The sequence below is a fragment of the Acipenser ruthenus genome, chromosome 18 (genome assembly GCF_902713425.1).
Source record: "Acipenser ruthenus chromosome 18, fAciRut3.2 maternal haplotype, whole genome shotgun sequence".
NCBI classification, from domain to species: Eukaryota; Metazoa; Chordata; class Actinopteri; order Acipenseriformes; family Acipenseridae; genus Acipenser; species Acipenser ruthenus.
The window spans coordinates 25697333-25722660 of NC_081206.1; the positions used below are offsets into that span (position 1 = coordinate 25697333).

At 34.8% G+C, this 25328-nt stretch overlaps 1 long non-coding RNA gene across 1 annotated transcript in view; it reads left to right on the forward strand.

Annotated features, from left to right (window-relative positions):
• LOC131698539 (uncharacterized) overlaps window positions 1-24874 on the forward strand; it is a 29507-nt gene extending 4633 nt beyond the window's left edge. The window contains exons 2-3 of the long non-coding RNA XR_009307624.1: window positions 7854-7942; window positions 24755-24874. This is a non-coding gene — a long non-coding RNA (uncharacterized LOC131698539). The remainder of the gene's footprint in view (window positions 1-7853; window positions 7943-24754) is intronic.
• Window positions 24875-25328: the final 454 nt, after the last annotated feature.

Genomic DNA, 25328 nt, shown 5'->3' on the forward strand with positions numbered 1-25328 from the left:
TACAAATGTAAACTGTAGGTCTATTTTTTTGCCTTACAGTTAACAATAAATAAACAGCACTTTCAGGGGGTCCCACTTTAGTTTAAGAATCCATTTATAACATGTTGTATGACCTGAAATAACTTTTTTTTTTTTTAACAAAATGTTTAATTACATACTGTTGCTGGAAAGATTTATTTTGTGTGAAATTCTAATATTTGTTTGAATTACTCAGTTGAATGTTGCGCAGTTGAATGCAATGTTATACCCTGTTTATAATAAATTACCATATATTTGTGTTTTTATGTAACATTCTTTAAAATACATGTATACATTAGTGATATGTTCTTGAAATTTTACTATTACATCATCTGAAACTTTCTCCCACAACACTTAAGGCTTCAGACACTCCATTGCAATCAGTGAGACGGAACACTTGGTGAGGGGGGAGCTCCACAAATTTAATTGGCATTATTTCAGAAGTATTAGATTTGCAGATGTTTTTCTGTTTGTTTTTTCAAGGGCTTTTTTATGGCTGTTTTGTTTCTAATATTCCATTATAAACTATATCTTTAAGTATTTTTTTAGTTTAAGTAGCATAGATTATATAGCTGTTATATTTCGTTTGGATAGCATGGAAAACCCTATTAGAACACAGTAGGAAGAGAAGCTTACGAAGCACAAAATGCAAATTAAGGAGCATCCTGGAGATAACTTGACACAGTTTGATCTGTTATTCATAATTTATAGTTATTAGATTATCGGAGTTATATAGTAACCATTCCGATTCTGTTCCATGTGGTGGGTATCTTAAACTTCAGACCTCGCTGAGCTGACATTTGTATCTTACAACTCCTGGATCATGAATCCACTAGGGGGTTTCTCCAACCACTCAAGCTGTCTGAAGAATATCTCCATAATGTCCCTTTGGAACTTGGATCAGCAATTTGTTTTTATCCATAAAACATATCAGTGTGTGTCAAGGGAAGCTTGTATGCATCAGAAGTCTTCTGCTAGGGTTGTATTCTTGTATGCATCAGAAGTCTTCTGCTAGGGTTCTATTCATCTCACATGTTAACTTTTTAAATTATGTTGGATCCAGATACAGTACCAGCAATAATTTCTCTTGAAATTCAAAAATGATAATGTTTTAGACATATTTTAAATGAGCTCCTTACCATTCAGATACATGGTACAAAAGGTGAAATGAAACCCTTATCTGCAACAATATAAAAAAAATATTTTAGCTCAGGTGTATAAAAGTACCCATTCTATACCTCAATTTAGACTTCTCCGACTCTAGGATTTCCAAATTCAGTATACTATTATCAATGACCAAAAATAAAAACATTTTCACTATGTAACCCTAACCATTACATTACACACATATTGACCACACTCCATCTATACCTATAAATGCATTATCAAATGTTTTGATGGTTATTAACAAGGAATGACAGTTTATTGAAATATTGCTTTGTACAGTAAAACCTACTGCAAGTGATAAAGTAACAAGGAAGCATGATTTAGTAGAAAACTGAACATGATTGTAAGGCATTGCAGCTATAAATCAGCTTGTCTCTTAAGAGGAACTGTGAAAGTCCCGAAGCAACAGCTTTCTAATTAGCTGCCGCATTAGTTTTTTGAAATAATTAAAACTTTAATATGATAACTTAATTTTTCTTAATTTAAACCATAGTTACTGCATTAACTCTCTTGATGTTTCTACTGAAATGCTTTCTGAGAATGAAGGACTCTCAAGGTTAGGTTTTGCTTTGGGAAGGATAACTCCAATCATTTTTTTTCTTTCCTTCTACCAAGAACTTATGCTTCATATTTAATTTTCTTTGAGATCTAAACTACCTTCCTGACAGGATCGTTGGTAAATTGTCTAGCTGTCCTGTTAACAGACTCCCGTCCAACAGGGACTTGACAAGATGAGTTTGTATGCAGAGAAAAAAGACTATACAGCAAACTGTGATTTATAAACCAGATTCTTCCATAACTTTTAATACTCAATCACAATATAAATATTACTATTAAACATTTAGACAGTGTATTTTCTTTTTGGTAGTATGGTACCACTCTCATCATCATTCTGTATTTCACTACAGCCTGCCTGCGTTTAACTAGCATGCCAGGGTCATGCTGCTGCACAGTGCATGTCAATTGGGTGGCATTTAGTCTGAACTCATTTTAAAAGACTGGCAGCAGTGCCAATATTGTAGAGGTGATGCTATAGCCATTAAAAGCCAGATGGTGCTGGGGTTCTCAGACAACATTTGAAATTAAGATACTGTATGATATCTGCAGTTGACAGTGTGTAGCATGCTGTATTAAAATGTCCGAACACTTTATATCCACATGCCATATCCTTCATGAATACTTTGCAAATGGACATAAGATACTTGATGTATTCATGATATGTCATATAAGAAATATTTAAGAGCATGTTATGTTTGTTTTCAATTTTAAAATGATTATATATCTAGTGACACAGTGTTTTGACAGTTCAATACAGTCTTTGAAATCTGTTGTGAATTTTACATGTGTGAACTGTTTCTGTTTCTGTTAAATCTTTGGGGTCTAACTGGCCTATGACACAGATTAACCAAAAATACATATCTGGGCACCATTTCAACAACATTTTACATAATATGTTAATCAAACTACTACTGCAACAATAAACAGTCCAACCTTTTAAATATTATTTATTTCTTAGCAGACGCCCTTATCCAGGGCGACTTACAATTGTTACAAGATATCACATTATATATTATTTCACATTATACAGATATCACATTATCTTACATACAATTACCCATTTATACAGTTGAGTTTTTACTGGAGCAATCTAGGTAAAGTACCTTGCTCAAGGGTACAGCAGTGTCCCCCACTGGGGGATTGAACCCACAAACGTCCGGTCAAGAGTCCAGAGCTCTAACCACTACGCCACACTGCTGCCCTATTAGCTATCCAGTCACCCATCTGAAGTTTCCCAACTGCTCCATCTCCTTTGCTCTCACCCCAGGATTGTAATCATGACTGTGGAGAAAACAAAACACGTTATTACCTGAGTCACACTTTTTTTGGCACATTGTCTGACAGCTAATCAATCTGAAGAGTCTTCAGCCAAACTGGCCCATCTATAAAACTAGTCAGTTGTGTTCTCTTTCTAAGAGTGATAAAAACTCATCACTTTCCAAAGGCATTCTCAAAGACAATGTCAAAAAGCCTCTTCCTGAGATTTAAGGTCATTGTGATGTTCGTTTAGGGAAATATTTTCCTGCTGAAGTATAAATGGCTATATTGTTTTATTGTGTTTAGTTATTGTATTAATCTTGCCAGACGGATATTTGTCTGTTCCATTAATTTATGCTTAAATTGTATTTTTTTTATTGACCACATATAAACCTTCAGTTGTAATTATCTGCTTGTCACAAAGACAGCCGGAGTGGGTGGCGTCAGACCAGAAGCAGGAAATACAGACAGAGACTTGTGGTTTGGTGGAGCTGAGCGAATGCTTTCGCTCAGCATTTAATAAACAGCACAGAAAATAAAAGGTTTGAAACAACAAAAACACAGGACACGGCACTTTCGCCAAAATAAATAGACAAACAAAACGACTACACAGACAAACAAACACGGTGAGCAGATACTCTAACTCTTCACTTTTACGATGCACAATTACCTCCGTCTCCAATCCCGTTCTCCACTCACCGAACACCCAACCCCGACTGAATGAAATGTGCATCTATATATACTGTTGTGCTGGGATTCAATTACTAATTAATTATTCACTTGAATCCCAGCACGTGAATTAATTCTGTGCAACCCCGTGCTCACATATTACATTTAACCAGCACGTGAAGTGATTTGTGCCCTCCTCGTGCCTAAATACAAATCTACCTTTTTAAATCACACGTGAAACACAGACCCGTTTATATCCCGTGTACCAATCTATACACCAACATTAACACACGCACACAACATACAACACATAATATGCACAAAGAGGCGGGGCACATTGCCACACTGCTTCACAAGGATTACAATTTCTGTGCAGATTAAGCAGATAAAACTGTATTAAGTACATGGTGTACAGAAAAATATTTCCCACCTTTAAAAGAAAAATGACTAAAGCATTATGACATGAACAGTAATATCCTCAGGTAATGTTCACATTTACTGAGTCATAAACTGAAGACACTACTATTTTAGTTTACATTTAAATAATTATGCTTTGTTTAATTTTTAATGACATGCATTCATTACAATTTATCAATTGAACCTGCAAATCCATGGTGGGGAGACATAAAACAAAGAACCTGAGAGAGACACATGTGGCATTTTAATGTTTCCTATTAACACAAAAATAGGCCATCCCTGATTCCATTATAGAGACAATAGACAGGCTCTTATTCTGGAAATGACCCTGACAGCCTCTGCTCTGGGCTATTTACACTGGATGAAATCTGTCAAGGGCACATGAAATCCATTCATGCTGAAAAATGCTGGTAGATCATTCTGTATGAAGTAATACAAAAAATATTGCCCTCATTGAAAGTGGCATTGCAGCCCACATGTCAATTGCTGTATAATAGACACAGGAAAGAGTGATTCAAAATATACTCCCTTGTTCTGTGTTTATACAGTTAAGAAATAGATTTTGCTGCAAAAATTGTATGGAAAGTTTTTGAGGTGCTAAAGGCAAAAAAGATATTGACAAAAAAAGAACGCTAGCAACCATATTTCATATTTTATTTAAATAAATTAATTGCATTAGAAACTTCAAAACAAGAGCTGAATGCAAAAAAGAGATTCCCAGGTTAAAGCAAGCGCTTTGCAGCTTCGGTGTGTCACAGACCAATCTTTTTAGACACGTGTGATGGGGTGCCCTCCCCTTGTGGATATTTATGTATGTATTTATTTGTGTTGTTGTTGGTGTTATTATTATGATATTATGTGTTGGTGTGCGGACAGACAAAAGCCATCCGTCATTGTTATTGTTTTAGACCGGCGAAAAAGCTGGTCTTGTAAGGTGTGGTTGGCGTGGATGGGGTTGAATCCCCATCCCAAGTAGCTTGTGGGAATGTGGCTGGAGCCTTAATAATGTAATTGTTTAATGGGTAATTAAGGTTCCAGTCATAGTATAAAAGACCCAGTCTGGGCTCAGAGCAGAGAGTCAGAGGAGTTAGGAGCGAGAGCGAATGCTACCCGGAAGCGAACCAAGGTACTCATTATATATAAAAGATCTGTTAGTATTTCGCTTTGGCCAATGTGCCTTTTTTTATTTTGGTTTCAGTATTTTGTGTTTTGTTAACCTGTTTTGTTTTATAATTTAATAAATATACTTCTGTAGTACATGTGTTATTGTTTCATTTCCCTGGTCTGACATCACTGCGGCAGCCCTCACAGTCACAACATACTGTACCACTGCTGTGCTCCCTGTTTTATTATTTGTTTATGCATTTAATGCCAGACATTTGTGAAGGCTGCTGGAACAAAAGTAAAAAATAAAACAAAAAGGTCTTCAATACAATGTTTTAAATATTAGATGGATTTGGTACTGTATCTTATTGAGTTAGCTGACAAAACATTGTGGATAACTGTTAATACAATGAGGGCGAGGACGTTTTAGTAATTTCTCACTTTTCTTTAAATATTTAAAATCCTTATTTGAAAATCGAGATATTAACTAATTGGTGGCTGTTATAAATCCAAGGGCATGACAAGAGATTGATGTTAGCTTATGCCACAAATGACATGCAATTCTACTGAACCAAATTACAGGAGCTCTCATAAAAAGGGGTCATTGCATTAACTGGAGGGCAAAAGTGGAAGAAGAGGTAGTTCAGATGCAACTACTTTCATTTAGTAACTCATTTTTCATTTTTAGTAATAATTTGTATTTGACTTGCTAATAGAGTTCCGTACTGCAGCCTGACCACCTGAGTCCCCACTAACAAGGTTATAATCTATTGTATGGCAAGTTATTAATCTTTGGCACCATTTCTCTTAGGAGATGTGCCCAAAATGAAATATGAGTTTCAAGTACATCTGAAATGGGCTGTTTTTAGGTTTCTATTTAGATAAATAAAAAACATATTCACATTTTGTGTGTCATAATAATCACTCAGTTAACTTTAGGACAAGAACATTTATGTTTCAGATAATGCTATCTTGAAGAAAATAGGCATTTAATAAATACAAATCAGTACAATACAATAATATACAGAAAATTAGCCAATCACAACTGTAGAGTTTAGTGCAGTGGTTGCTATGGAAATGACGAATCTCTTACCAATATTCAGACAGGGAGCAGAATCCCTTCAGGTAAGAGTGACTATGTATATGTTTGAGAAGATGTTGGTTCAAGGGGGATGTTAACACTAAATAACATATACAGTAGCAGATTTCTCATAGGTGCTTGTGTTATTAATTGCAACAGTCATTAGTTATATATTTGTGAAAGGAGAATAGAACAGGACATGAAGCTTACAGTATTCAGTGTAGAGGATACTAATATGTTTTGCTCCATACTGCTCCTCAAGTTGAGACTTGATTCATTAGTAACAGAAGAAGCAAAAGCTAGAATTTTCATGCTTTCATTATCTTTCAATTAGAACTTGGATTCATCTTAGCCTTTTCAGCACTGGTTTGTCAAAAAGGTTCCATTGTCTAAAAACAATTTTTGTAATATTGCTTTTCAAGACAGCACTCAAATAATCCCATATCTTCATTCTTTCTACATTCTACATGTCATCCAAATATATTTGCTTCTGACAATTTTAATATTCCATCTGCCTCTCTGGACACCTCTATTCAATTATGACTAGGTACAGCAATTTAAATATCAAAACGAATAAAGGGACATTTAAACCTACAGTCTACAACCAATTAACATATAACTGCACCAAAATGTGTCATGTTTTCTTTAATCACATCTCGAGATGTCCTCTTTATACACACAGTGAACGAATAAATTGGCACAGACATCTTGTTCCCAAACCCAACATAACTGTCAAATAAATTAAACACACTAGGTTATATTTTTAGCATGGATTTATGTCCTGCAACAATACATTTAACATTTAAAAAAACATTCTTGGAGCACTCACATAGGTGGTGACAGAACTGCCAAAAACTATTTGTGTATTGTTGGCCTGAAATCCTTTCAAATATCAAAATGTATTTAATGTTCTGAAAAAATGGATATGGTTTGTCAAAGAAATAACATGTTTTTAGATTTTCTTCAAACATGCACCCTTGTATATTATCTTGAACTGTCAGGCCTGTTAATTTTTTTGATGCTTTCAGTACTGATAATTAAAGGAGGAACATGAGTACAGAATGAGTTGACCTTTTTTTCTGCTTTTATATGTTTACACGTATGGCAGTGCATAGGCAGCAGTGTGGAGTAGTGGTTAGGGCTCTGGACTCTTGATCGGAGGGTCGTGGGTTCAATCTCTGGTGGGGGACACTGCTGCTGTACCCTTGCGCAAGGCACTTTACCTAGATTACTCCAGTAAAAACCAAACTGTATAAATGGGTAATTGTATGGGGAAAAAAATGTGATCTTGTAACAATTGTAAATTGCCCTGGATAAGGGCGTCTGCTAAGAAATAAATAATAATGGAAAGATCTGAACACAAAGATTGCATGAAAAGGTAATGCAACATTTAGGCACTCAAAACAACAAAAATAGAAGGCTCTTTCTGATATGTGCACTGTTTTTAGTTTTACTGAGACCTCCTACATACTAAACCAACCAACCACAAGAGAAATTTTCAAGAGTAAGAATTTGTGTAGACAACAGTTTTTCAAATCAGAGCTTTCTTTTTTCTTTTTTCTTTTTTTGAATAAATCCCTAGTTGATTGGAACCACACAACTGCAGCTGAAAAATACAAAATAAGAAGTTCCCAGTCATACGAGGTCGGAAAACCTTATCGCCCTGCTGATGTGAGTATCAAAACTGTAAGTCTGGGGCGAGTACGGAAAAACTAAAACATACGACTTCAGATGCTAAGTCATGTTTAGTTAAATGGTGTTTTAAATGATGTCCACTTTCTTAATAGTCACCTGCCTGTATATCCTAGACACTCAAAACAATACATTCTGGCAACAGGCCATTCGTCTTGCCACAGTTGATTCCAATAGCGTAACAGATTGATTGCAATATTTATCTTTTTCTTCTTCCAGCAAAGATTATCATTGACACCCTCCATAGGTATGGTTTATTTATTTAATGCCTTGTGATTATATTTATATTTTATATATATATATATATATATATATATATATATTATATATATATATATATATATATATATATATAATATCATTCTGATTAAGGCTATGATCACTAGCTCCCACATCAGTGTTAGAACTATCACATATATTTTGAAAAAAAAAAAAATAGGATTTGATTACCTTGAATTGACTTACATATATAATTTAAAAATATGTGTTGCACATTTGCAATACATAACTGAGGTTGATCTGGTGATTATCTTTTCAAGACCATGTGCTCTATGTTCACACAATGCTAATGCCAGCTCTGCTAAAAGACTAAGCTGCTTAAATTAAATGATGATAATTACTGATCAACCAAGCATATTTATTAAGTGGTGCCTTTGCCTGGGTAATATTCCAAGAGTTGATTTCTGTTTTCTGGTGCAAGGTGATACATTTTACTTTGGTTAAAATAAATCCTAGACCATAACCACAGAATCCTTACTTGTCCTGTTGAAGAAAATGACAGCATTTTGGTGGAAACGCAGCAGGAACATTTTGAATTTATTACAAAAAGAATATGAGATTTCATCATTATTTAACTACATGTGTTATACATTATATTTTCCTTCCATCAAAATCTAATAAATGTGTCCTATGGTGAGGTTCTCATGCATTGCTCTAAAATCCAATCCTTCATTTACTCTTGTACATCGACATAGAACATATGTGCATGAAATAATTATGAAAAATTAGATTTAAGCAGGCAATAAAAAAATAAATGATAAACAAAATATATATTTAATATATAAAAAATGACTAATGTTAGAAGCACAGTAATACACCCCATGGTGTGTAGTTGTAAGATACCATTTCTCTGGTTTGTGCCTCATCACACCAGATGCATGATATATTACACAATAACTGCACACCCTGTTAGAATTCTACCTGTTATAAAAGCAATGGACGTCTAAAGTGACATTACTCAGGACTGAAGGATATGCCTCAGAGTATGATCGCTTGTCTTATCATTTATACCCCAGAGGCAGATCTACAAAAAACGGGGTTCATGTGCTGTACTTTAATATAAAAGTAAGACAAATTAAGCTATTTATTGTATTGTCAAAATGTGAAGAATAATATAAGAAACACATGATTCCATTTATTAGTGTTAGTTTAAGGATTAGTATTGCTATCTGCACATTGAGTATTTAATGTAAATGTAAACTTTGTAAAACTGTGAGAATTATATTAAATGCATATGAATTAATCATTAATTAAATAAAGCATTAATAAGAAAAGCTTTACTGCAGTTTTATTTAGTGCAATCTTGGATATAAAAAACCCTTCCTCACACAGCAGGAAATATTTGACGTATGTGTATTAAAGAAAGAAACAAGTTATTTACAGTTTTAAGTAAAACAGTAATATTGAATTGGTCATGCTTACAGATCAGCCAATCAATGCAGTATATTTAGAGTTTGGTCATAATAACATCAGAGTTTGAATTATTCGCATATGTTACAATATGAGAACTGATAAGATACCGTATTTAACCATTTATAACTCATTTATAATTGATCTCTTCAAACAAAGCCACCGACAGCCCTAGGGAAGGTGTGTCCTCCCTCACTGATAAATGCCTCATGTAAAGTATTAAAGTGGAATGAGGTCAGCGCCCTACATCTCCTTTAAGCTATATATACTCATGGTGCAATGCTCAGCAGGTTTCCTTTTCCTGTAAGGGATTCTCCTTGGAGACTGTGTGGTTAAAAACCATCTTCTAGCCATACACAAAGAACAAAAGGGCAGCCAACAAACTTTCTTGAATTTGTTCAAAGCTGAACTGCAGGACGTGTACATTTATAACAGCCCATCCGCGTATTAACCAGCTGTGATCTCAACTTTATGTTTTAAGTGTCAGGATTGCTGAACCCAGCACCTGGGTTCGAATGCAATAAGATTAGTTACACTATTACCAGAAACTTGGTTTACATTTATGTAACTCTTAGTCTTGGCCATAAACAATGTTCATTTTAATGCTGCAGGGATGTGGTTTTGTAATAATTCTTTATTTCTAGAACTGTTATTGTATCTTCCATAGTTTACTCTTCTGTGAACCCTGCAGTGCTTTATCAGAAACCAGACCTGCTGCAGCTTGTTTTCTATTAAAGCCTATATCCCACTCTGTTTACAATAATATTATCTGTAATTGTCTATTCAGATAAACATTAACCCAGCCTGGAATGCCACAGTCCATGTTGAGAGGTTAGACCCTGTTGTGGATGACCTCACATACAGTACAAGGGAAACTGCTAACCATTTGATCCAATATTCTGTATACTCCAATTGAATTATTTCCAATGTAAGCGTAGGACGATATTATATATTATACCTGCTTTAGGACCGTGTATCATTTTGGCACAGAATGAAGCACATTTTTCAAGGTAATTGATTCCGTCATTTGTCTTCCTGACAATGAAAAAGATACGGTCATACAGCACACTGATACAGTTTATCACTTACATGTATGTCACCAGCAAATACTTAATCTTTATTAATGAAATGTCACACATACAGATTACAGAAGCAATTGTTAATAATAAATACATAATCTTTCTGATACAGTTTATTCAGAAGAACTACATTTAAATATAGCATTTATTAAGTCAGCGCTATCAATATCAATGAATTCCAGTCTGTTTGTGGGGGTACAACCCCATTGTGTTTGGGATATGTGCATGCAGGTAGCGGGTTCGCATATCCCAAGGTGAGAAAAGAAAGAGAGAAATAGGAAATAATACTTTGATGCCTGATGAACTCATAAAGTAACTAAAGTAAAGCTTTCTTCACTATGGAGCATTTAGCAAATTCCTGATTAAATCCATAAAAAATATAATGATATTATGAAGCACCGCATTCTGAACAATATGGCTTATCCTGAATAAGTCATCCTGCAGAGCCAGCAGCCAGTCAGCCAAACTAGAATAAAGCTCAATGAATAATGGAATATTTTAATATCCTATCCCATGGCTTCTGTGCATGTCATCAGCTGCTTTTGAGTAATCTTGGACTGAATTGACTGACTTTATGATGAACATGTTCCAGCTCTGAGCCCAGATTAATCCAAGTCACTTAGTTTGAATATGTAATCCATAGCTGCAACAGCCAAACAGACTTGCTCTCTTTAGGCATTTGTGGTTCTCTAATCCACATGTTTTCAGAAGAAAAATAAACACATTTTTTATTTGCATTCATTTGAATGTATCTCCAAAATTTTAGATTCCTTTTAAATCATCGTATACAAAATCTTAACTTCTACACAAAGCTGTAGGTTCCTCAACAATGGTTACTGTAGGTTCCTAATTGACACGTTCCAGAAGGAAAACAAAATGAGATACAGGTACAGCAACAGGTACAGTAACTACATGTACTTACAGCCAAAAGTTTAGCATCACCTAATTTTATGTTTGAGACATAATTTAAAAAAAAACAAAACTATATGAACATAATTTAGATCTTTTAGTTAACATCATGTAACTACAAAATTATATCGCAAAAGTCTAAAGCCATAATAGCAGTACAGATTTTGAAATGTCACATTTAATTTGTCAGTTTTTCATTTTCAAGTATATGGAAAACTACAAAGTGGTATATAATTTAATGTGTTAACGTAACATTATTCAGCAAGTTTCATTCGACTTTATGAAGCAAGCTTTGTTAATTCTATAGGGTGACATAGCTGTACATTGTAGTTACCATTTACTAATATTTACATGTACTAGCACACAATTGTGAAAAGTATTACATTTGTTTTCATGCTGTATGTAAATGCATTAGTTCATTATATTTAGGGCTTCTGATTTTCAGTTTTAACCGATAAAAACTGATAAAACACCCCCGATACAAAAAATGAAATCGGTGTATAGCCAATAAACGCTGGAAAAACACTGGAAATGGTTACTCAATTCACATTGACTTCATCCCGTTCACATTTAAAAAAAAAAAAAAAAAAAAACCCTTTCCCAGTGCAGTTGGGCAATGTCCCTCCTTCCTGACTTGTATCTATCATTGATTTGTTCTGAATACTTTAAACCCGCCCCATCTACTGAGTGTCAGCAAATTCCTACATTCCTATTGTAGACTCTGCTTGTGAGATTTAAAGAGATTACAATTAGAAGGCTTGTTCACGGGATTTAAAGCTATATTACAGTTAGATAGGGAGAATTTAAAGCAGAATTGCAAATTGTGGCAAGATGTAAAAAAAATGCCTAGACACACAAAAACCCCAGAAGAATGTGAAAAGGATTTCGCTGTGGAAGACAGCAAAGGAAATACTTACAACTTAAGTATGCAAGTACTGTCGCTTTTCTATACATATTGTGAAATAAAAAAAAAAAAACGCCCAAGCATTTTGGAAAGTAACCAAAAACAATAATTTCATACAGTATATACAAAGCGAAAGCCCTGGAAAAAAAATTACATAACTCGAAAATAGCAAAAAAAAAACACTGAAATATTTTTGGTGCTTATATATAAAAGCACTAATTATAAAAGCCCTAATTATATTATACAAAAGCAAATCATAGCAATAGTAGATATATTACCATTTTGAATTTGAGTGTGTATAGCCATCCTCTTGTAGTGTTAAGTCTTTATCTAATTGGCATAAGGTAAAAAAAATATATAAAAAAGAAACTGGAAATGTGAACTCATTTTTTGTTATAACTGATCCTTAATCTGTTGGGTGTACACCTACCTGTTTTTCCCATCACTGGATGTTGGGACTCAGAATGGGTTTCATTTCTCCACATGGCCCTTGTGGGTTTAATTAACCTTTAGTTTGTATCGTTCCCAACACCACAATTGAAGTGCCATATAGGAACCTTAGGCGCTTAAAGGTTAATTTCCCCCAAATTAGTTCCCTGGTGAAGCCACTTGTTTCTACCTGAAGGGCTTCAAATGCAGCAAGGCAGTGCTAAATATAGACATAAGCATACGTAATTGATGCTGTAATCTGTGACATCATTATATTGCATACTGCCAATAAAAAAAGAAAACTGGTTCTGCAGATATTTTCACATCTTTGGTGCCCCCAGCCAACAGAATAAAACCAAAAGCATTCTTTAAAGAGGTGGCCAAATATATCTTTTATTGTTGCAAATGATCTATACAGTATATCAAATACCTTGGATTAAATTCAAGAGCTTCTGCTCTATTTACATGAAAACGTCCTTAAATATTATGATACATTTATTATTATTTAAAATGATCAATTCATACCAGGCAGTCTAATGTGGCAATAAAAGATCATGCAAAACACTGATGTGTCCTTGCCTATAGGCAAACAAAAGGGAAATAAAGCATGTACAGTGCTGAAGATTCTGAAAAAAAAAAACACAATTATCTCTTCTCCAAGATGTATATATAGCCTAGATGAGGTCAGCAGGTATCGTTACTGCCTTCTTTGTCAGAATGTGATTAATGATGATATTAGTGAGGGTCACAATAGCAAGTGCTTGAATAATTGCTGTTATCAAAAAGGGTCTTGCTTACCTGAAATATGGATGAATGCACTTTCACTTGGCAAGCGATTGGAATTAATTACTTTTAAGTACATTTCTCATTGAAATCTATTAAGCTCCACTGTTCTTGGGCTTTCTAAGGAACAGACGTTATAACCCACTCTGTGCAACTTCTAAATGTGTATCTCAGTGATTGATAGGTCAGACAGCTACAGTAACATTTAACACAGTAGCATGCCGACATTAAAATAGTACTGAGGTGAGACATTCCTAATTAAATGAATTGTAAAATGCAATAGATGCAATAGCAACAAAAAAGAGCGTGGATTTAAAAAGAAGATATGACTCTGCTGCTGTTCCCTTTTGGTCTAAAGCATTGTGGAACAGTGTGGATTTCTTAGTCAGTAGGGGACACAATGCTTTTGTTATTAAAGACAAATAGTCCAAAGCAATGTATCACTATACAATGTGTTAGTTAAGTGTTCCTGAAGAAAAAAGCTAAATGGCACATGTTTGAAGGCAAAACAATAACCTTTGGTCATCAGTTATCCAAAAGATTCAGCAAAAATTAAGACAACAGCCAGGTCCCATAGAACTTTGTATGAGCTTATGACACTCGGAAACCTTCACTGTTGACAGTACAGTACAGACTATTATTTGCCATTTACTGTTTAATACACAATATAACTTCAGACAAACCCATTTTGCCTGAGGGTACAAGTAGAATTACAGAATACAACAGTCTGTAGGGATTTTAAGAAAAGCATGTCATGAAACTTAAAGGTATTACTAATGGATTAACCTTGAAACTGAGATTCGATCAGTCACATACTGTTACAGTATAATCCTTTTCTCGTTCTGAGTTAAATACCTCAGCTACAGCAAAGTATCTCCTTACAAGGTGCATTTTCAAGGACACTGTAGACAATGTTTCCCCATAAGTCAATGCTGAGGACACACATGTGATTCCTGTGGGCAACAAATGTGTACAATAGTATGTTACATTAATGGCTTACGTCCGTATCACAATAAATTAACATTTTCAAAAGAGGTGCTTGGAGACCATGAATATTCCAAGGTAGCAATGGTTGTGAATTGTGTATTGTCAATTTTAAAACGTATGGCCTAGGTAACGCCTCCTCGGGAGCCGAGACAGGAGAAAGCACCTACAGTAAATGGCACAGGATCAAAATCAGTAGTCCGACTGTCACTGAGGGAACTGCGTCCTCAGAATTTATATCATTTTGGTTAATACATCCCATTGAGTCCCTTATAATTCAAAGTTTCTTACAGGTTTGTTGTATAGGGCAGTGGTACATAACTGGGATGTAATCAGAGGAGAAAAGGTAAACGGACAAGAATAAAAAGTCATAAAATGTTTATTAGGGACATAGACACTGAAAGTAGGAGGGTCAAACCATGTAGGATAGTAAACTTTATATAAAATCGGCTAATTACTACAAACAATCAGCAGCAGCTTCTAGAAATACTGCAGTGTTGTAGTATTTTTGTATTTCATTTGTTGTTCTTAAGGAGGGCCTTCTAAGGCGAAGAATGACTGCATTACTTCTGTGATCATTAAGGTGCAGTGCAAGGGCGGAGAATGGCACGTTTTACCAATGTATTAACATACAGGGAGGCTGTGCTGGAAAGCAGCAAATGAGATGCTTCCATATAAATTAACATCTATGACATTAATACTGAAATACAATAATAGTGCTGTGTGCATTATAGAGTAGATGCACTGTAGGCTATGGCAATATAGGATTCCAGTTTCACTGCCAAATCCCTTTGCACTCCACAGTCTAAACTGTTACTATGTTAACATATTCTATCTTGATGCCTATCTTGATGTCCCTTTTATTTGCTTTTTTCTTGTCTACACTATATTGACTTTCAAGGAGATGCATACTGATCAACAATTTTACTTAGTCTTGTTCCCTTTTTGTTCTCAGTCTCACTTTATTTTCCATTTTAATATTTTGTAAGAGCTGGATTTACAGTCTCATACCAACTAGTAAATCCTCTCATTACATTTATCACGTTAAAAAACAAGCACATTGAATAAGCAGACATCAGTCTCTTTGGTGGCAGGTGAATTAAAATTTCACTGTATACAATTTTGCCAACAAAAAACAAGCCCTCACACATTTTTTTAAACATCTCAAACCATGAATACATTTTGACATGATTTATTAGATGCAACACATACCTAATATAATTTGCTGGCTGCAGATTTGTCAGCAAAAAATGTAACTGTCTTTAAGAATGTAACCATTGTCAAATGGCTTGGGCTCCTTTCAACAGAAAATAAAACAGAATTCCTTGTTTTGTTGTTAAGTCAGAAGTCTAGAAATGTGTTATATTGTCTTTTTTTTATTTGTATATTTTTTTACACCAAACCAAAAATATTGTACTTTTCTGTGTTATTAGCATCCCTCTGATTTTAAATTCAGTATAAAGTGTCCATCACTTGTAGTTCTGAAGAGAGCAATCTGTTTTGTCTTTGGGGGGGTTGGTATGAAAGCAGGCTTATCACAACATTCCCTTTGGCCTTTGTGAATACAAAAGCAGCTCTTAGATTCCGGTATTCTCCACTTTGTAGATGCCATCAACAGGACATAACAGATGGTAGACTTTCTGATTCAACGTTTTCCATTGTTTAAAATAATTTTTTTTGAAGAAATAATGAAGGGACGACAAAAGATCATAAGCATACAATAGGTTAACCACATTACACAATACTCATACCAAAAACATAATTGCATCTACCTCAGGTTCTTTGAGGATTCATGCAATATTTTATTCCCTCTTAGATATTACCAGGGCAAAAGGGAATATGAACAAAAATAGGCTCTATTTGTGTTACTCTTTTAGTGCCGTCAGAGTTTTTTTTTTTTTTTCTGTACATTGTCAAGAGACATATTTTTTTGATTCTCTCTCTTTCACTGCCATTGAAAGAATACAATCATAAATTGATCTTTTGAGCATTTTTCAATTTCTAATGAAGCTTAAAAAGAAAATGGAGAATTGTTGATTTACACTTGCCCTAATGCTGCAGTCTTAACAATGGTATCAATGGACCAAGCACTGCAGGACAAGAGAGACTGACAAAGGATCATGGTGGTCCTATTATAAACAAGGCCAGAGCTATACCAGGGTACTACAGGGAAACTGTAAGGAAACAACAGAAATATGTAAAACTTCAAAGAAACTAAGGAGGTGCCATGTAATCAAGAGCAGAATATCACCATGAGCCTATGTAGCAATCCTCTGAACTGCTCAGAGACAATGATGGCAATAAATACACTCTCACTTGGGCCCAAAGCAGCCAAGACTATAACTATTAATACATAGCTGCCTGGATCATGATAAGCCTACCTTGAAGCATTGCCCTCCTGATCAGGGTAGTATAAGAGCATCCCAAGCAGATTCAAATGATTATGTATGCCTGTTGCCATAGCTGCCCAAACAGATCAGTGTGTGCTTGTATAACAGTGTACATTGGTACACAGTGTTGGTGGAATGAATATTTCATGCTAGAGTTAACATGTTTTATTCATGATCAAAAACAACAGGAAAGGTGGGATAACTAGCAGCATTGAAAACAGCAAACAAGGAGGCAGAAAACCTGTACTTGGTGACCTGGATGTAATTGGAATCCTCAGTTCTGTTGGTATTGAAAAGGAATTGGCTGCTGTAAAAATACTCCACTGTACACATTCTAAATCATTACTGACCTCTGTCTCTTGGGGGATTGTTCTATCAGCATTAAGCATGGGTGGTGCATTACTCGTGGTTCAAGATTTAAGACACTGTTTTTATGTTTCTATTAAGGCACAGTGTTGTTTAAACATTTCAAGTGTTGATGACTTATGTTCTCATTTGGTTGACTTGATGGCACCAATAACGGGCTTGAGAGTGCTTAGAGACTTTGAATTATATGAATTATATTACTTAGAAGTTTGGTTCCAGTTTTGTAAAATTAATTAACTGATTTTGTCCTGCAAATAAAATAACTCTGCATATGCAATGACTCTTCTAACTACAAATGTAATACCATATAGTTCTGAGGAGAGCAGTAAACAACGGGCACTATTAAATAATACTCCTTTTTATTTTGGCAAGTCTCAAATTCCAAATAATTAATTAAAGACTGTAAAAGCATTTGTACAATAACACTTTTATTTAACATCAATGCTCAAAATGTAGGAACGCACTCTATGCAGTTTTTAAACTGCACAGTTCAGTTTCAAATCCATCCAGTCTCTTTTAAAGGATATTATCTAACAAACTTGCAATCATTTTTAACCCTAGCCAGCTGCATATCATTCTTTTTTCCGTGCAGCAGTCTGGCATTTTACTACCACTGAGCTAAAAGACTTTAATGTACGATACATCGTATTATTTTACGGTATATGCATAAGGTTGTCATTTCCCTTTCAAATTCCTTTAAACATCAGCTCTGGCATTTCTGTGCCAAAATAGATCAGCAAATGCTTTTTATTTTCAATAAAGTGTTTAGTTTTATAGCAGTAGTAAATATCAACGTTGGTTCCTGATAAAAATGAAGCCTGACAGATCCAGTAATCTAAGCAAGGTCAGTCCTAGAATCTGTTGATGGGAATCATGTATTTAATGGTGTTTGTTATCCTTGAATGTTGGCTATAACATTAACTCTGAGTATGATTCCTGGGGAAATTAAGCAGATGGTGATAACTAGCTGATGAAGCTTATTAACTGTTTATAAAGAGTCTAATTATATCATTTTGTTTACAGTACACGTGACAAGAGAACGAATTGGGCACAGGCAACAGTGTGTTTACAAAGTAAGCTGCTGTTTTATGCACCTGCTCCTAAGGGCATATAAATTCAGGTACTTAGACATTTAAAGTGAGTGTTTATAGGCATGGAAATTTAATAAAACGGAGCTTAATTTAATTGTGATTAATATTCCCATTACTTTGATGTATTACTTTAGGATTGTACACTATATGCAATTTTAGCAATACAGTTATTTTAAGCATCTCACCTCAGAAAATGTAAACACAATATCACTAAAGCATGGTTTGGGATGTGAAAATAATACATGTTATGGCGAGGCCTATGGGAGCTGCTTGAATAAATGGTAACTTTTAGTAACTTGCTTGTGTAGAACTATAATATAAGATGATATATTACCTGCAAGATGCTTGCTCTGTACAAACAAATAACCTGCTTTTGTTTGAATTATAAAGACTTACACCCACCATGTTCTTCAGTGGAATCATAAACACAATCACTATATTTAAGGCACTTTACATTTTTTGAAGTACTTTGTCTACTCTGACACAGTGAAGTACAAGAGCATGTCTGCTTGTCAGTCATTTGTGCTGCAGACCCGGAAGAAATGGTTTATATCTAAGGTTTGTTTTTATTGACACGTGGCCCAAGCTTGGTATGGCAGGTGTAATGAAAAATACATTTCTAATGTTAATATCAATTTTTTTATAACACTTTCTAAAGGAGAACAGTCACAAAGTTTACAAGCAAGAAAAACTTTCAATTACACTTACATTTGTGATTGTTATGTTCAAATCCAAATGACAGAGTTTTCCACTTGTTTTGACACATGGAATGCCAGATGGCTGAATTGTGGATGTGCACTGCTGCTAGGGGTTTTTTTCTGTTATTTTTTTCATGACAGAACCTATTTTAAGAAAGCTAGAGTACACAACTAAATGATTTGTGCAAGAGAGCCATACTACTCTAGTTGTAGGCGTCATCTTTCTGTGTTCTAACTCAGGTAACCAAATGCCTTCATAGGCATGCATATGTACAGTAGATGGGATAGGCAGTCAAAACATATCCTATAGATTGACCAAGCTTGTTAATACTGGTTGGCCCAGAGAAAAGAAAATATGTGCAGAAGGCAAGAAAAACTGCCTTCCACGTGTCAAGAAAAACTGGATAGCAGGTGCAAAATTTCCACAGATGTCCATTAATTATCTTGCAGAGTGTCTTCAAATCATTTAAATTAGAATAACTACGAATAAGGGGGTGTAACTCAAACAAAGGCACTCAAATATATTTTCTTTATGTTCTGCTGGTATACCATTTTTTCTAAGTGGTATTTCTTATTGAAGTATTTCTCTAGGAGCAGAATGTTTCAGGGGGGAAAGGTTAATGGTTACACTCTGGTGTACCAGCTGAACCTCAGGCCACAGGGGTGCAATAAACTTCTGATGTTTAAAAATAATGTGATTACTGAAACAGGAAGAAGAATATATTCATTAAAATAACTGCTATTTATCACATAATCATGTAAAAACATGCATTGGCAAGAGTTGTGGAATGACTATGGTATTACCAGGATAGAAGTTTGGAAAAGTGTTGTGCTCTATTATTGTGTGAAATAGCCTGTTAGTTATGTAGGCTATAGGGTATAGAAAAAACATCTTCTTTTGTCATAGCATGTAAGTGTCAACATGTATTTCATTCCCTAGTACCAAGCTTTTAAAAACAAAAACATTTGTGACATTTGCCTAGGTTTTTGAATATCTTGGTGCTATTGATATGCATCCAGCTGGTACTTTGCGATCCATCTGATAATTAATATGTGGATAGAAAAAAGGTTCTAACAGGTCATTTCAGATCTCATCTGTAATATGATATGACTGGAAACAGAAATATATATATTTCTTACCTACAGTTTAAAAAGGAAACATTTCTGCACACTTCCAGTGCCCATTGGGAATACCAGAGAAGTTACTGAAAAATGTATTCTTTAATAAAAGGTCAATAAAAGGCAAACATCTGAGACAGCTGTTATTTATTTTTTTCATAAATAAATGATGTCTTTTCTAGACTAATACTGTGTTGGTTCAAAGTAAACAGATTTCGTGAAGGGCAAAAGGGAAAACTTTTGGGTTTAGAAAATATGCGGTATAATTTGCATGCAGGACATAAGATTGTATATCCTTACCTATGCAGGCATCACTTCTGAAACCTTTAAGTATACAATTACTATTATTAAATTAGATTACAACTCAGATTCCTATTGGTTAATTGAGACAAAAATAGCCGTTGCCCAACCATTATTGGCTTGAGGACCCTGGGGACATGAAGGTACTGTGGGCAGTCCTGGCTTCCCAAAGAGAGGGAGAGGTTTTTGTTTAGTTAGCCCATAAGCCCACTGTGAAGTTTGTTTCTTTCATCCTGAATAAAACTGTACAACTGGTGCTTGACTCCGAGATATTGCTTCCTTGTGGCTGCTTCTCCAACATCAAGAGTCTTTTTACCCATAATGTGTGCCACACCACAGCTGAACATACTGAACTGCATAAGTTGATGAAGATTTTGAATTATTTAAAAAATTATCTTAAGAATGCCTTAGGGCATAATACATATTATTAATACTAATTGCTAATTCAACAGCCAAAAAAATCACTTTGTAGAAAATAAATATTAACTTTGGGCACATATTATGATGACATAATCTATGAATTCCTGCACATTCTTTAATATCACATAACCATACATAATACAGTGAACGTAATAAACTGCATAATACAGTTGTTGTCAGAACTGGAAGTAACTAATTATAGCTAAAAATAAGTGTGTCAAGGCTCAAGTGAGAATTAATCATTTTCTGTGTAAAGCCCATCCAGATACAGGGGGCAACTGTGTGCCAAAAATGTGCCGAGTCCTCAGCATACCCCTATTTTAAGGCACATTATACAGTACAATAACACATACAGTACATTAAAACAACACCCATTGCATATGTCTTGTGTACTTGAAAATGCATGCATGTGACATGCCTTACTAGTGATTGTAGTACAATATGAATTTAATATGGTAGACTGCTGGGAGCCTATACCAATAAATACATAATTGCAAATATTCTTTTGTTGGCTCTTCAGGTTTTTCAAGGTTAAATTTAATGTGATATCTTATTTTTCTTGATCTATGGAGTCACAAACACACCAGCATTCTTTCATTATTCAATATGTCAATGAACTGTATACATTTAAATACTTTCTCTTATACATCTTTATTTTTAATTCCAGCTGTTTCTAGCTCAATAGTTGATTTTGGTGCACACTAGTAAGTTAAGGAAAAGGATACCATTTTCAAACCAGGTCATTTATTGATGGTTCTTTTTAATCACCATATTGATGGGAACATGTTGGTAGTCAGTCTTGTCTTAAAGGAAGCATAAGCCCTGCACTTGTCTGCAATTTTCTAGCCGAAGCCCAGCACCTGAACAAATAAGCAATCAAAGAGGCAATCAGAACTGGACTGCTGAAAGCCACTATCGTAGTCAATTCAAAGAAGAATGATTTTCTCGAAACACAAAATGTAGATGAAAATGTATTTCCAGAAATATAAGAAGTCTGACAAAAGTTGTTACATTCCTCTGTTTTATTAAACACATTTTGACTGTTTCCTTTTCATAGTGGTTGTTACAGTTAATTTCTTCACTGGCCAAAAACTTGGCCTTAATTGGCCTTAACAGTGAGTAGGAACCAAGTAGTCCCTGTTACAGTGTGTGGAAGCAGGTATGTTGTGTCCATTGTTGAAGATGTATTTTATTTGGGCCATTGTTGCTTTACACAGTACATTGCACATGACTCAGTCCACCATGATGAGAGTTGTGCTTTCCAGTGGTTTTCTGCAAATGTTTTCATTCTAGGAACACACTGGTCAATATAGCCACTTCATTTACGGACAAGTCGATAGCACTGGCACCCACCATAAAGTCCTTTATGACGTCACTGAGATCCTACTGCTTTCTGTGATGGTCGCTGAATAGGCAAAGACAACTCTCACACAGCTTATGTGTATATAGGTCAAGCAGATCATGTCATATGTCACATGACCACATAAATTAAAGTACATTGCATAATCAGGGTTTTACTCATTTTAAAGGATGGAGTACCTGAAGGGAAATAAATCCAGCTCATAATATTAGACATCAGAACAACTTACTGTATATAAAGTCATCAAAAGCACACCTGTTGGGGAAGCTTTACAGGGTGTCATAAAATGTGTGATAAGAACCGACAGAGCTCAACAGCACTTGATCTTTCATCCATATAGAATTGATTGTTGCAAACCAAGATGTCAGCATGTTGCTTGCACTTATAACGTACTTGACAGACACCCAGGAAACAACCGCCTTTGCAGCAAGATAGAAGAATAGAGCTCTGTGGAGACAATAACAGTATCCAGGGCTCTTAGTCTGAGACTCAGCTAAAATGCCAGTCAAATTTAGCAGACCTTCTGACAGATTACTGCAAAAAACATTCAAAGAAACTGTTATCGCTTGACTGAACTAAAGGAAAAGAGACAGGGCTAGCACCAGAAGTGTCTCTGTAAGAGAATCTCCAGTACTGGGATTAATTACTCACATGTGGTAAGACAGTTCATCAAACTGTTGTTCACAAGGGTCAAACTTGCTATGTGTTGCTCATCAAGTAGGAGGAAGTGTCTAAGGGTAAGAGATTAAGCAGGTTTTAACACTAGTTTAGTTGGTAAGTTACTGTGTACTTTAACATGTTTTACCACATTGATATTTGGTTTGCTAAATATACCACTCATTTTGTGTTTTTACAAATGGTCCAATTCACTATGTTTTAAAATCTTTTAAATCTAATTTACTATCCAGCCCACATTGTACGTGTTGGATCAGATAAAGGGTGACAGAATCAAATTGTTTTGAGGGGTTAAGCCAATTCATGACCTGGAATGAGGAAGAGAAATAGAAATGATAAGTTCCAGTAACATCGATAAGCTGCTGGGCTTATCAAAATGGTTTAACAACACTTGTAAGTACTCAATTGAAAGTATCATAAAAAGGAAAGTAAAAAAAAAAAAAAAAATGTTAAAATGTCCTTTGAAGCTACTTTCTCTTTAACTGAAATGGACATAGTTATTTTAAAAAAAATTACACTGTCCCACTTTGGGGAGATTTTGAAAGCCCACTTTTCTGTCTGTAATTGTATTTTTTTTCTTATTCATTAACCCTTTTTGTCTTGCAGCATTCTGAGAGGGAATGTGTTTAATGATCTCTGTTTACTCTTTTATTGTAGTTTAATATGCAGACTTTGTCTCTTCCATTCCAGTAATTGCAGTCAGTCTTCGAGTTAATCTCTGGAAGATTATCCAGTGTGATGGGGGGGTGGTCATTATTTTATCCTAAAGATCAGTGTAGTTTCAGTCGTTGATGGATTTTACTGATGAGCAATTGAGAGTACCTTCTAAGAAAAGCATTTTCTTCTAATCATGACCGTGCATTTTAAATGTCTGAATTACCGAAGGTGACTATACAACTTGAATACCAAAAATCAAGCAAGGAACTGTTAAAATTGATTTACAATGCTGCTTGGTCTTAGAAGCAATCAAGGAAGTTCAAAACTCAACTAGACTTCACACATGTTTTTATACCAAATTACACCAAAAAAAAAAAAACAAACCTTGAATAGATCTTGGTTTTCATGAAAAAACGTGGCATTAAAAGTAACTACTGTCCTTGGTTTCATCATAAACATTCCCATTTGCAACAGACTGTTAGGATAAATAAAGAGACATTGTCCGATTTTGAAACCATAACCAATGATCGAAAATGCTGTCTGGCAGCAAAACAGCACACAAGACTGATTAATAATAACTTTAAAAAGGTAATACAACAGTACAATTGACTACATACTACATACGATGCTAAGAAAGGCAGATTACAAGGGGCTATGCTAATATTTCGTATCGCACACCTTGTACCATTAATTAAACACAAATTGCATTAAAAAGGGTGTTTACAATGACTTTGTACAATTTTAGAATGTTATTACAGAAACTTTCCAATTTTACTTACCTAATCGTGGCTATCCGTGTTTACAGCAGTTAAGATTGCCACATAGCACAAACAACATTTATTAATGTGCTGTGCTAAAGTTGTGCCAATAGGCTAACGCTACTACTTACTCAATTGAAGTTATTTTTTTTTAACTACATACTATTAACATGTGCTTAGTTTTATAGATACCGCTCATAGTCAGCAATGTGACTATCAGAAGAGCTTCATAAGAAAATGTACGAAAGAGGAGGCCATTCTTAAGGACCGCAAGATAAGGCTTCATTGAGTGAGCTGCACTGAGAGTTTGATTTGCTGTTGAAATTTTATCAGCGCTGTGCATATCAACTATACTGTATTTGTAATTTGTATTTATAATAAATTGTACAGTATAAAGAGATTAACCTGTATTGAGATTATTCTTAGTTGTAAAATTCCTAAGAAAGAACTCTTGGCAATTTGTGGGGAAGCACTGATATAGCTCAGTGCCTTTTCCCTGGTTGGCTTTTTATTCATTGGCCCTTTCATTATTTATTCTGAAGTTGTTCTATAAGCATTTCTTAACATAAGACCTGCAACAGGACTACAGGAGATAAGGAAGTGTATTTCTGTCTCAGTAAGAAGCTGATACTTCAATTTGACACATTTTGACCATGGAACGATGTTAATCGTACCAAACTGGCATTAGCCTACCCTCTCCAATGCATTTCCAAAATCTGGAAAAATCTAGTACAATAATGGTATGATGACATCA